The 12,831-nt window shown below is 39.4% G+C and overlaps 1 non-coding gene across 1 annotated transcript; it reads left to right on the top strand.

The window, feature by feature from the left end:
- Positions 1-12,368: 12,368 nt before the first annotated feature.
- LOC120099018 (small nucleolar RNA SNORA17) lies at positions 12,369-12,501 on the top strand. The gene has a single exon (XR_015646065.1). It is a non-coding gene; the product is annotated as a small nucleolar RNA SNORA17 (small nucleolar RNA).
- Positions 12,502-12,831: the final 330 nt, after the last annotated feature.

Raw genomic sequence — 12,831 nt, forward strand, 5'->3', positions numbered from 1 at the left:
CTCTCCTAGACCGCAAATGTAGTGCCAAAGTCTTAAAGAAAAGGAGCCCATTCACATTTTAAAATTCCTGTCCTTTGTCCCTTAAGCAAGGTATTATTCATTTTAAGACTTAGAGCCCCATATATCTATATATAGATATATAGATATATATACACACAGTATATGTACATTGTATATATATATATATACACAATGTGTATATATATACACAATATATACACATTGTATATATATCTATATATATGCATATATATATATATACAATTTTGTAAGTCAGATATAAAACAATCTGAAAAGTGGGGACATATTGACATTTAGTTGATTTAGAAGATAACCATTCTATCTTGAGTCTGATGCATAAAGCAAAAGTTTACTCAAGTATGAGGGGTATCGGGAGTTTATTTGGACATGGGTTCAGGTCTGTGTAGTTTTATCTCTATAAAAGGAAAAAAAAATACATTTACTTATCAAGCTCAGTCAGAATTTCAAGCCATGTCTGGTCCCAAGAAAAAGGAAGTTTGATTTTCGTGGGGTTTTGTCTTTATTTTTTGCTTTTCTATAAGCAAGAATATTTTAGCGTCTACATTGTGAAAAGTAGTGCTTAAGAGGGCTACTTTGGCGTAACAAGCTGTTGCTTTCTTGGAGATGCAGGATTGAAAAACTCCTTATGCGGGTGAGGCCTGTTTTCCTCATTTTGTAATTGTCATAATCCACCAGAAATGATATCCAGTGCCACGTGACTCTACGGCTGTCTCGCACATGGATAGAATAATATATCTCTGTTTCCTCCAAGCCAAACCCCAGTCCTCTCCTTCTGTTTCTCTACTCATCCAAAGTCCCTCTAACGTCACTTGGAAATGAATATGAGCACTCATGGACAGAGAGGGAACAGGGCATTCTCGGGTTCTGCCGGTATCGTGTGCTGCTTGATGTCGTAAACAGTAAATCCTTTATTCTGGAAGCCTGCTCATTTTCACACCATTCTCTCACTCCCTTGCAGTTGTCCAGATTTTTAAATTCGGCCTCTCACATTAATCCCACAACTGCTGGTCCAGACAGGTGCAGGGATCAGAGTAGCTCCGTTAAGCGAAACATCTAGCTTACGGGTGATAAGGGGCTCTTTTTACTCCCTCAAGTCATAGGGGAAATGTGAGGTCTTCAAATGCTAAAACCACACAATTAAGCTTTAATATTCACTTAAATATATACATCTAACATACCCCCTAACAGATACACACACGCACAATACACACACACACACACACACACACACACACACACACTGCAGACAGACACACAGCCTTGTTGGACATTAATGTAGCACTAGTTTCTTTATAAAACAAGACTTCTTATGAATAAAAGCCATCGAGACATGAGGCTCTGCCTCTGTGGCAACCCCTTCCTTTCTGAGCCTTAACAGGTACGTACTAGCACTCTTGCTGTCGTAAAAGCCTAAAGATAACTCTTTGCAGGGGGAATATCTCTAGGCTCAATGACACTCCAGGCTTTTATAGTTTTATGAGTTCAAAATAAATTATATGTGATTCAAGAATAGAAAGATGAGGCTGAGCCTGCCTGACAGGAGCCTTCCAGTTCAGATTCTACTTCTGCTAGGAGCCGAGCATGAGAAAACACTGACATTTATCAGTCCTCCCAGTTCTGAGCATAAGAGAACTTTCCAACTTCATTGCTGTAATGACTGAGTTGTTCTCCAGTTCTCCATAGGAAAATATAAATATCACAGTGATTCCTGGTTGACCATTAATTTGAAGAACTCAGCAGAAAACACACTCTCCGATAGCAACATTACTTTGCATTCAGAAGTCAAAAACAATTTGCGCATTCACTGCCACAACTTTGCACCAGAGTTCTCATGACTGTCACCACTTACCGTAGAGTATTCTTCCCAAGAAGCCAGGTCAGTCATGTTTGATGAGGCTTAGTCTTCTAACAGAGCAAAACCCAAAACTCTGGCTGGTGTTTATGTATTGGCAATCAAACAGGAAGAAGTTAGTATTTTCAGGGCTGACCTTCCAGAACTAGTATATAAGGTGAGACCCAATGCAAAATAAATATGCACTCCTTTAAGGATATTGAGAATTACAAAATCACGACATTGGATCTTGGGAAGTGATGCGAGAAGTAAGAGTGCTTGCTGGGCAGGTACACCGGTCTGAATTTTCATCTCTAGCTAGCACCCATATAAAAAGTTGGTCATGAGAAATTCTTGCCTATAACCTCAGCACTGTGGGACGGAGACATAATAATCACTGGAACTTGCTGGACCCAGCTTTGCTCCAGGTTCAAGAAACTGTCTCAAAGGATTAAGGCAAAAGGAGAGAATGGGACACCCTGCATCCTCCGTGTGTACATGGGCTGATGCACCTCTACATACACGCTCATGTAAGTACCCCCAACAAACACAGATGAACAATCGGCTATGCGTGAAGCTGTTCTAAACAAGTCCCTGTGTGACTGCACAAGTCTATGTCCACAAGGCCAGCACTACGCTGACACTTACATCACAGTATATCCAGTAGATTTTAAGTGCATTGAGGCAATGAGTAAGACTTATTTATTCATCCCGGAAACCTTGGTATTACACAGCTTCTACTACATGCCTTCTCTTTAAATGAACTAAATATTTCCAAGAAACTTCTATTTCATTTGTTAGGTGGGCAGTAATGTGCTATGAAAGACCTTGTCATAGTCTAAGTCAGAGTTCTGAACATGGCCTCTATCCAGCAACACTAGCATCATCAAAAAACTTGACAGAAACATAAACTCACTACATCCACTCAGACCTACAGAATCAGAGATTGGGGATCTAACCAAGGTCTGGGCAACACTAAACCAGGAAATAATAGAGAGCTGGAGGGAACAGGGCCAAAACACTGACAGGCATGGCTGGCCAGAGTGGCTTACCATTTGTAGGAGAATACAAGTTTGGGATAATTCTCAAGTTTGAGGGCGTTATTTCGGCTACAGTGTAGGACCACTTATTAAAATAAGGCAAGGAGGGTCAATTCCCAGCAAGCAAGAGGAATTGCATTTGGGAATAAATACATAAATAAAATGTCCTCTTATCCACACCGTTTCTACCTTCTGATGCTTGGAATCATTTAATCACAAATGGTTAAGATATCATATAATAATTATAATTATTATTATTATTGTTATCATTATCTAAGAATATAATGTGTTGTTTTGTCTGAAATAAGATAAAGTGAGATACATGCTTTCCAACCTACATCATGCCTTTATTACTTTCTTTTTCTGTAATTTAAAAAATGTTTCTTTTAAATATCCTTTTTTTTCAGTTTCCATTTTTGATGGTTGCAGATATAATACACATTCAAACAATTGTTTCACATAAGAAAGTTAGCTAGCATCCCCTCCATAAACAAGCTCTATTAATGTGGACACTTTTATGTATAAAAAATAATCATATCATTCACTAAATGATTCTTTCCTATGAGATCATGGTCAGGAAGCTACACCATTATTCCGAATGCTGTGAAAACACATTTCTGAAGAGTACCCTACATCTATTAAATCATACCATCAGGGAATTATATGCAGACATTGCAGTTTGATTGAGACCTGTGATAGATCTGACTCCACTGGGTTTGGGAACTATTGTTATCGAGTTGTAAAATGACAAGAGGGACATGTGTAGAGAACTCATAGCAAGACAGGGTAGTTCAGTGTCTTTTTAATTTATAAATCCCTTGTGGAAAACGTAATATATTAGGAAAAAATTCTATCAGTGGTTTGATTTCTATGAATTGTTTGGTTATCACAAGTGAGGATTATGTCCTTGTGGTTCAACCCCATGAGAATGCATATGTATCTACCTCTCTCATTAAAGTATAGCCATCTTAATTTCCACTAATAAGAATAAGATTCCAGAACAAATTTTCTCTAAGCATATTTTGAACATAGAAGTTCATAAGGCAAAATACAAATTATGGGAACAAAGAATTACTCACAATAAACATAGGTTATCTTTAGAATTAATGTGCTTTCTGTGCAAACATATAACAGAAATGGAGGAATAATTCTGAAAATATGACAAAATAGAATATTTGCCCTTGAAATGAAAACTATTATATCTCCTGAATAGCTAAGTAAAATATAATGCTACACACATAAAATAATCAAGTATTTCATTCTATATATTGATTCTTCACGTGACTTAATAATGTAAAAGCATCCACACTGTGGCATTTATCAACACAATTTTATAAACAAATTATTTCACTGTGTGAATATATTTCATGTATTTATTATTGAATTGATGGTAATATATCACATTTATTGGCTGGTTTGAGAGATGATTCTATAATGTCTGTGTGCTTAAATTTTCCATGATAAACATCTTCATTTCTTCTTGGTGTCTACACAGAATGGGAAGGCATAGGAACAATTACTTAAGGAGAGACCACAGACGTTTTCTATACGTCTTCTGTAGTCTAAATTTCCACAAAAATGAATGAAACTTTATACAGAATAGGTGTGGCAAAACCAATCAACCAATCAATCAACAGTCACATTTTAAACTTTTTCATCTGACTGTATACTTCCACATATTCTTAAGTCCTTGCTGTCACCTGTTCTTCTTCTCCCCATACGTCTCCATTTTCCAAATATGGAGTTAAAGTATTCTGTACACAAAGTTCATGAATGGAACTTACTATTTGGGTTAAAGTACAGGCTGCAATAATACTCAATAAATTCCCCTCGAGCTTGAAATTTCATTTCTATTGGTCATGGTTTCCTTCTGTTTGACAGACATAAAAATGTTATGTTTGTTTCCTCATATTTTTATTATAACTGAGGAGTTAAACAGTGCTTATAAATAGGGATTTTTTTCTAGAACTCTGTGAGATGACCCTAAAATTAGAAATATTCTTGAAGTTTCATTTACTACTCTTTTTTTTTTGATAAAATGAACTGTCTTTTATTTTATTTTTTTTTTGTTTTTTTTCTTGTGCATAATACAGATGGCATTTATTTAAAAAGCCAAGCTTTGCAATAAACTGCATGCAGATCATATATTGTGTGTCATCAGATGGGTCACTCAAGCTCTCTGAGTTTCTTCACCATCTGTAAACAGATTGAAGTAGTAATTAAAACCTTTGGCATACATCTTAGAATGTGTTGTGCTCATAGCCCAGTTTTGTATTAATATTCCCTCTCATAAGGCAGTCTCTTTCATCTGTTAATGCACAGCGTGACTCAGTTCATCTTTCTTCCTTGTTTTCAAATCCCAGTTTTCTTTTCTTTTTTTTTTTATTAACTTGAGTATTTCTTATATACATTTCGAGTGTTATTCCCTTTCCCGGTTTCCGGGCAAACATCCCCCTCCCCCCTCCCCTTCCTTATGGGTGTTCCCCTCCCAACCCTCCCCCCACTGCCGCCCTCCCCCCAACAGTCTAGTTCACTGGGGGTTCAGTCTTAGCAGGACCCAGGGCTTCCCCTTCCACTGGTGCTCTTACTAGGATATTCATTGCTACCTATGGGGTCAGAGTCCAGGGTCAGTCCATGTATAGTCTTTAGGTAGTGGCTTAGTCCCTGGAAGCTCTGGTTGCTTGACATTGTTGTACTTTTGGGGTCTCGAGCTCCTTCAAGCTCTTCCAGTTCTTTCTCTGATTCCTTCAACGGGGGACCTATTCTCAGTTCAGTGGTTTGCTGCTGGTATTCGCCTCTGTATTTGCTGTATTCTGGCTGTGTCTCTCAGGAGCGATCTACATCCGGCTCCTGTCAGTCTGCACTTCTTTGCTTTATCCATCTTGTCTAATTGGGTGGCTGTATATGTATGGGCCACATGTGGGGCAGGCTCTGAATGGGTGTTCCTTCTGTCTCTGTTTTAATCTTTGCCTCTCTCTTCCCTGCCAAGGGTATTCTTGTTCCCCTTTTAAAGAAGGAGTGAAGCATTCACATTTTGATCATCCGTCTTGAGTTTCATTTGTTCTAGGCATCTAGGGTAATTCAAGCATTAAATATCCTTTTTAAAATTTTTTTATTAGATGTATTTCTTTACTTACATTGCAAATGGTACTCCCATTCCCAGTTTCCTGTCCATAAGCCCGCAACCCCACCCACTCCCCCATACAGGTGTTCCCCCATCCACCTCCCTTACCGCCCACCCCCAACATCCCCCTGCACTGGGGGTCCACCTTGGCAGGACCAGGGGCTTCCCCTTCGACTGGTGCCCCAACAAGGTTATTCTCTGCTACATATGCAGTTGGAGCCCTGGGTCAGTCCATGTATAGTCTTTGGGTAGTGGTTTAGTCCCTGGAAGCTCTGGTTGGTTGACATTGTTGTTCTTATGGGGTTGCAAGCCCCTTCAGCTCTTTCAATCCTTCCTCTAATTCCCCTAAATGGGGTCCTGTTCTCAGTTCAGTGATTTGCTGCTAGCATTGACCTCTGTGTTGGACATGTTCTGGATGTGTCTCTCAGGAGAAATCTATATCCGGTCCCTTTCAGCCTGCACTTTTTAGATTCATCAATCTTATCTAGTTTTGGTGGCTGTACACATATGGGCCACATGTGGAGCAGGCTCTGAATGGCCATTCCTTGAGTAGCTTCTCTAAACTTTGCTTCCATATCTCCTTCTATAGATATTTTTTCCCCTTTCAAGAAGGAGTGGGAACATCCGAATTTTGGTCATCCTTATTCTTGAGCTTCCTGTGGTCTGTGGACTGCATCTTGGGTAATTCAAGCTTTTGGGCTAATATCCATTTATCAATGAATGCATATCAAGTATGTTTTTCTGTGATTGGGTTACCTCACTCAGGATGATATTTTCTTGTTTTTTAAAGATTTATTCATTTATTATATATAAGTACACTGTAGCTGTCTTCAGATACTCCAGAAGAGGGAATCGGATCTCTTTACAGATGGTTGTGAGCCACCATGTAGTTGCTGGGAATTGAACTCTGAACTCAGGACCTCTGGAAGAGTAGTTGGGTGCTCTTAACCGCTGAGCCATCTCTCCAGCCCCAGGATGATATTTTCTAGTTCATTCCACTTGCCTATGAATTTCATGAAGTCGTTGTTTTTGATAGCTGAATAGTACTCCATTGTGTAGATGTACCACATTTTCTGTATCCATTCCTCTGTTGAAGGGCATCTGGGTTCTTTCCAGCTTCTGGCTATTACAAATAGCATGCTATGAACATAGTGGAGCATGTGTCTATGTTGTATGTTGGATTATGTTTTGGGTAAATGCCTAAGAGAGGTATAGCTGGGTCCTCAGGTAGTAGAATGTCCAATTTTCTGAGGAATTTCCAGTCTGATTTCCAGAATGGTTGTACCAGTCTGCAATCCCACTAGCAATGGAGGAGTGTTCCTCTTTCTCTGCATCCTTGCCAGCATCTGCTATCACCTGAGTTTTTGATCTTAGTCATTCTGACTGGTGTGAGGTGGAATCTCAGGGTTGTTTTGATTTGCATTTCCCTGATGACTAAGGATGTTGAACATTTCTTTAGGTGCTTCTCAGCCATTCGATATTCCTCAGCTGAGAATGTTTTGTTTCGCTCTGTACCCCATTTTTAATAGGGTGATTTGGTTCTCTGGAGCCTAACTTTTTGAATTCTATGTATTTTTGGATATTAGCCCTCTATCTGTTGTAGGATTGGTAAACATCTTTTCCCTATCTGTTGGTTGCCGTTTTGTCCTAATGACAGTGTCCTTTGCCTTAGAGAAGCTTTGCAATTTTATGAGGTCCCATTTGTTGATTCTTGACCTTAGAGCATAAGCCATTGGTGTTTTGTTAAGGAAATTTTCCCAGTGCCCATGTGTTCGAGACTCTGCACCACTCTTTCTTCTATTAGTTTGAATGTATCTGGTTTGATGTGGAGGTCCTTGATCCACTTGGACTTAAGCTAAGTGCCCACAGGTGTGTGGGTTCATTTCTGGGTCTTCAATTCTGTTCCACTGATCTATCTGACTGTCTCTGTACCAATACTACACAGTTTTTATGACAATTGCTCTGTAATACTGCTTGAAGTCAGGGATGGTGATTCTCCAAGAAATTCTTTTATTGTTGAGTATAGTTTTCCACTATCCTGGTTTTTTGTTATTCCAAATGAATTTGCAAGTTGCTTTTGAATTTGGATGGGGAGTGCATTGAATGTGTAGATTGCTTTTGGTAAAATGGCCATTTTTACTATATTAATCCTGCCAATCCAGGAGCATGGGAGATCTTTCCATCTTCTGAGATCTTCCTCAATTTCTTTCTTCAGAGACTTGAAGCTCTTGTCATACAGATCTTTCACTTGCTTGGTTAAAGTCACACCAAGATATTTTATATTATTTGGGACTATTGTGAAGGGTGTCATTTCTTTCATTTCTTTCTCAGCCTGTTTATTCTTTGAGTAGAGGAAGGCTACTGATTTGTCTGACTTAATTTTATACCCCAACACTTTGCTGAAGATGTTTATCAGGTTAAGTAGTTCTCTGTTGGAACTTTTGGGGTCACTTCAGTATACTATCATATCATCTGCAAATAGTGATAATTTGACTTCTTCCCTTCCAATTTGTATCCCTTTGACCTCCTTTTGTTGTCTGATTGCTCTGGCTAGGACTTTGAGGACTATATTGAATAAGTAGGGAGAGAGTGGGCAGCCTTGTCTATTTTCTGATTTTAGTGGGATTGCTTCAAGTTTCTCTCTATTTAGTTTGATGTTGGCTACTGGTTTGCTGTATATTGCTTTTACTATGTTTAGGTATGGGCCTTGAATTCCTGACTTTTCCAGGACTTTTATCATGAAGAGGACTTTTATCATGTTGAATTTTGCCAAATGCTTTCTCAGCATCTAATGAAATGATCATATCTTTCTTATCTTTGACCTTGTTTATATAGTGGATTACGTTGATAGATTTCCATATATTAAACCATCCCTGCATCCCTGTGATGAAGCCTACTTGACCATGATGGATGATTGTTTTGATGTGTTCTTGGATTCAGGTTGTAAAAATTTTAATGAGTATTTTTGTGTCAATATTCATAAGGGAAAATGGTCTGAAGTTCTCTTTCTTTGTTGGGTCTTTGTGTGGTTTAGGTATAAGAGTAATTGTGGCTTCGTAGAAGGAATTTGGTAGTGCTCCGTCTGTTTCTATTTTGTGGAATAGTTTGGACAGTATTGGTATGAGGTTTTCTATGAAGGTCTGATAGAATTCTGCACTGAACCCATTTGGTTCTGGGCTTTCTTTGGTCGGGAGACTTTTAATAACTGCTTCTATTTCTTTAGGAGATATGGGACTGTTTAGATGGTTTATCTGTTTCTGATTTAACTTTGGTACCTGGTATCTGTCTAGAAAATTGTCCATTTCCTCCAGATTTTCCAGTTTTGTTGAATATAGGCTTTTGTAGTAGGATCTGATGATTTTTTTCAATTTCTTCAGATTCTGTTGCTATGTCTCCCTTTTCACTTCTGATTTTCTTAATTTGGATACACACTCTGTGACCTCTGGTTAGTCTGGCTAAGGGTTTATCTATCTTGTTGATTTTCTCAAAGAACCAGCTCCTGGTTTTGTTGATTCTTTGTATAGTTCTTTTCATTTCTACTTGGTTGATTTCAGCTCTGAGTTTGATTATTTCCTGCTTCTACTCCTCTTGGGTTTATTTATTTATTTTTGTTGTAGAGCTTTTAGGTGTGCTGTCAAGCTGCTGATATATGCTCTCTCCTGTTTCTTTCTGCAGGCACTCAGAGCTATGAGTTTTCCTCTTAGTACCCCTTTCATTGTGTCCCATAAGTTTGGGAATGTTGTATCTTCATTTTCATTAAATTCTAAGAAGTCTTTAATTTCTTTCTTTATTTCTTCCTTGACCAAGTTGTCGTTAAGTAGAGCATTGTTCAACGTCCATGTACATGTGTGCTTTCTGTTCTTATTGTTGTTATTGAAGACCAGTCTTAGTGCATGGTGATCTGATAGGATGCTTGGAATTATTTCTATCTTCCTGCATTTGTTGAGGCCTGTTTTGTGACTGATTATATGATTAATTTTGGAGAAGGTACCATGAGGTGCTGAGAAGAAGGTATATCCTTTTGTTTTAGGATGGAATGCTCTATAAGTATCTGTTAAATCCTTTTGGTTCATAACTTCTGTTAGTTTCTCTATGTCTCTGTTTAATTTCTGTTTCTATGATCTGACCATTTATAAGAGTGGGATGTGTGAGATACAATGTGTGTTTTGAGCTTTAGTAAGGGTTCTTTTATGAACGTAGGTGCCCTTGCATTTTGGAGCATAGATATTTAGGATTGAGAGTTCATCTTGGTGGATTTTTCCTCTGATGAATATGAAGTGTCCTTCCTTATCTTTTTTATGTCTTTTGGTTGAAAGTCAATTTTATTCGATATTAGAACGGTGACTCAAGCTTGTTTCTTCAGGCCATTTGCTTGGAAAGTTATTTTCCAGCCATTTCCTCTGAGGTAGTGTCTGTTTTTTTCTCTGAGGCATGTTTCCTGAATGCAGCAAAATGCTGGGTCCTCTTTATGTATCCAGTCTGTTAGTCTATGTCTTTTTATTGGGGAATTGAGTCCATTGATGTTGAGAGATATTAAGGAATGGTGATTGTTGGTTCCTATTATTTTTGTTGTTAGGGGTGGAATTATGTTTGTGTGTTTCTCTTTTGATTTCTTTACAAGGAGATTATATTCCTGCTTTCTGTACAGTGTAGTTTCTCTCCTTGTGTTGGAGTTTTCCATCCATTATCCTTTGTAGGGCTGGATTTGTAGGAAGATATTGTGTAAATTTGGTTTTGTCATGGAATATCTTGGTTTCTCCATCTATGTTAATTGAGAGTTTTGCAGGATACAGTAATCTGGGATAGCAGTTGTGTTCTCTTAGGGTCTGTATGACAACTGTCCAGGATCTTCTGGCTTTCATAGTCTCTGGTGAGAAGTCTGGTGTAATTCTTATAGGTCTGTCTTTATATGTCACTTGACCTTTTTCCCTTACTGCTTTTAATATTCTTTCTTTGTTTCGTACATTTGATGTTTTGACTATTATGTGACAGGAGGAATTTCTCTTCTGGTCCAATCTATTTGGAGTTCTATAGACTTCTTGTATGTTTATGGGCATCTCTTTCTTTGGGTTAGGGAAGTTGTCTTCTATAATTTGTTGAATATATTTACTGTCCCTTTAAGTTGGGAGTCTTCACTTTCTTCTATAACTATTATCCTTAGATTTGATCTTCTCATTGTGTCCTGAATTTCCTGGATGTTTTGGACTAGGAGCTTTTTGTGTTTTACATTATCTTTGACAATTGTGTGGATGTTTTCTATGGTATCTTCTGCCCCTGAGATTCTCTCTTCTATCTCTTGTATTCTCTTGGTGATGCTTGTATCTATGACTCCTTGTCTCTTCCTTAGGTTTTCTATATTCAGGGTTGTGTCCCTTTGTGGTTTCTTTATTGTTTCTATTTCCATTTTTAAATCCTGAACAGTTTAGTTCAATTCCTTCATCTGCTTGGTTGTGTTTTCCTGTAGTTCTTTCAGGGATTTTTGTGTTTCCCCTTTAAGGGCTTCCACTTGTTTACTTGTGTTTTCCTGCATTTCTTTAATGGAGTTCTTTATGTCCTTCTTAAAGTCCTCCATCATTATCATGAAATGTGATTTTAAATCTAATCTTGCTTTTCCAATGTGTTTGGATATCCAGTATTTTCTTTGTTGGGAGAACTGGGCTGTGATGATGCCAAGTCGTCTTGGTTTCTGTTGCTTAGGCTCCTGCACTTGCCTCTAGCCATTGGCTTGTCTCTGGTGTTTGCTTGTCTTGCTGTTTCTGAGAGTGACTTGACCCTGCTGTAGGCCTCTGTGTCAGCTCCAGTAGAACTGTTTTCCTTCAGCCTTTTCTGAGAACAGGTGCTCCGATTTCAGGTGTGTCAGTGCTCCTGGAGACTGTCTTCCAGCTCTAGGCGTGGGCAGGAATCAGAAGGGTCCTGCCCCCAATTGCTCCTAGGTCCTTGCACCCAGGGGGCACAGTTAGCACTAGGCGATTCCCCCTTGGGTCTGGAATGTGGGCAGAGGGATGTCTCCTCTAACTTCTCAGGAGTGTCCACACTTTTGAGGGTCCAGCTCTCTCCTCCATGGGATTTGGGTTCAGGGAAGTGTTTGGCCAGTTCAGTTCCATCCTGGTGCAGACCAGAACCACAAGTACTGGCAGCTGACTGTTCCTTTATTTCTGTGTCCAGAGGCACTGTACAGTTTCCCCTTGGACCAGTGATGTGGCAGAGGTGTGCGGAAGTGGCAGTCTGTCCTGTGGTCTCAGGATGTCTGTACTTCTGGGTGTTCAGCTCTCCCCTTTATTACTTTCAAATAGTCTAATCTCCCCACTGCAGAGGGAATTTTAAAAAGTCCCTAGTACTCTGCAGGTCCTGCAGGTGTGGCTGCTGTGTCGCCTGTGCATTAATAGATTGCAAGGAGGAGAAAGGCTATGTCTATGCTCAGTGTTCTGACCTGAATACATCTGAATGATCAGTAGCCTAATAGTTCCTGGGACTCAAGCCTGAGACAACCACTAGTCTGGTACCAGAGGCAGAACTGATCGCTCCAGGGTAGAGAGGAACAGCCATGCTGGTTTCCTGGCATGTGTTGCTACCAAGGAGCCACATCTGGCTGGGTCTGTGGCCCTGCAGCAACAGAGGGTCTGTTACTACCAAAGGCTAGGCAGATGTCCGTAAGTCTGTGCTGCTGTCTCTGCATAAGCTGGTGTCTGAAGGCTGTGCAGAACTTGCCCCACCCCCTCACCAAGGCATTGTGAGAGAGCTAGTCCTAGGGGCAGGAGAGCAAGAAATTGTTGAGGGTCTGCACAAAGCAGGGA

This window comes from Rattus norvegicus, chromosome 20 (genome assembly GCF_021556685.1).
Source record: "Rattus norvegicus strain SHRSP/BbbUtx chromosome 20, alternate assembly SHRSP_T2T, whole genome shotgun sequence".
In the NCBI taxonomy this organism is placed as follows: domain Eukaryota; kingdom Metazoa; phylum Chordata; class Mammalia; order Rodentia; family Muridae; genus Rattus; species Rattus norvegicus.